General features: G+C 36.7%; 1 protein-coding gene across 2 annotated transcripts in view; it reads right to left on the bottom strand.

Moving 5' to 3' along the window:
- The window catches only part of CASP8AP2 (caspase 8 associated protein 2), a 28,933-nt gene that overhangs the window by 11,077 nt on the left and 17,161 nt on the right, over nt 1-695 (bottom strand). The gene's annotated exons all lie outside the window — the stretch shown is intronic.

The following is a 695-nucleotide window of genomic DNA, read 5'->3' on the forward strand; positions in this document are numbered from 1 at the left end:
CAAAAACCCCCCCCCCCCCCCCACAGCCTCCCATAGCATATCTATACGCACCCATGAGATCAAAGTTCTAGTTTTGGTTTTCCTTGTAGACTAATCACTTAGGCCTATAGATGTAAATGTATTTTGATACTTAACATTTTGAACAGTCACTTGTAAAAGCTCCTTTAAGCACTAATTTGTATTTTAGGCACCTAAATAATTTTAAAACCTGGTCTTTAGTGCTTTGTCCCAGTTTCCCAAATTAGCTTCAGTAGTATCTGTTTTAAGTCAGAAAATGGTCCCCACCTTTGAAAAGTTGTTAGGCAAAAATGAAAAACAGAAATATATTAGTCAAATTCCAAAACAGTCAGATTCTGAAATGCCACAATGCCAGGCTTCTATTCTGTTCTCTAGGCAAAACTTCCTTGTTGGACACTTCCCATGACGGGCCAATCTCTTCTTCTGAAGGGGGAATATATTATAACAGCTGCACGGTCACAATGTTTTATAAGATGATGTCAAACTGCAGTCTGATTCATAAGGAAATGGCAGCATAAAGTACCAGAATTGCATTGAAATTGAAAATATTTCTGGTTTGGGTCTGAATATTTTGGTTTGTAACCACTCCATTTTTCAGTAACAGCGACAAAAACAAATAAAATCGATGCAAATTGTTTTTTGCTGACTTTTCATTTGATCAAAACAAGTTTCCTGCT

Source organism: Alligator sinensis, unplaced genomic scaffold (assembly GCF_000455745.1).
Source record: "Alligator sinensis unplaced genomic scaffold, ASM45574v1 scaffold357_1, whole genome shotgun sequence".
Classification (NCBI taxonomy): domain Eukaryota; kingdom Metazoa; phylum Chordata; order Crocodylia; family Alligatoridae; genus Alligator; species Alligator sinensis.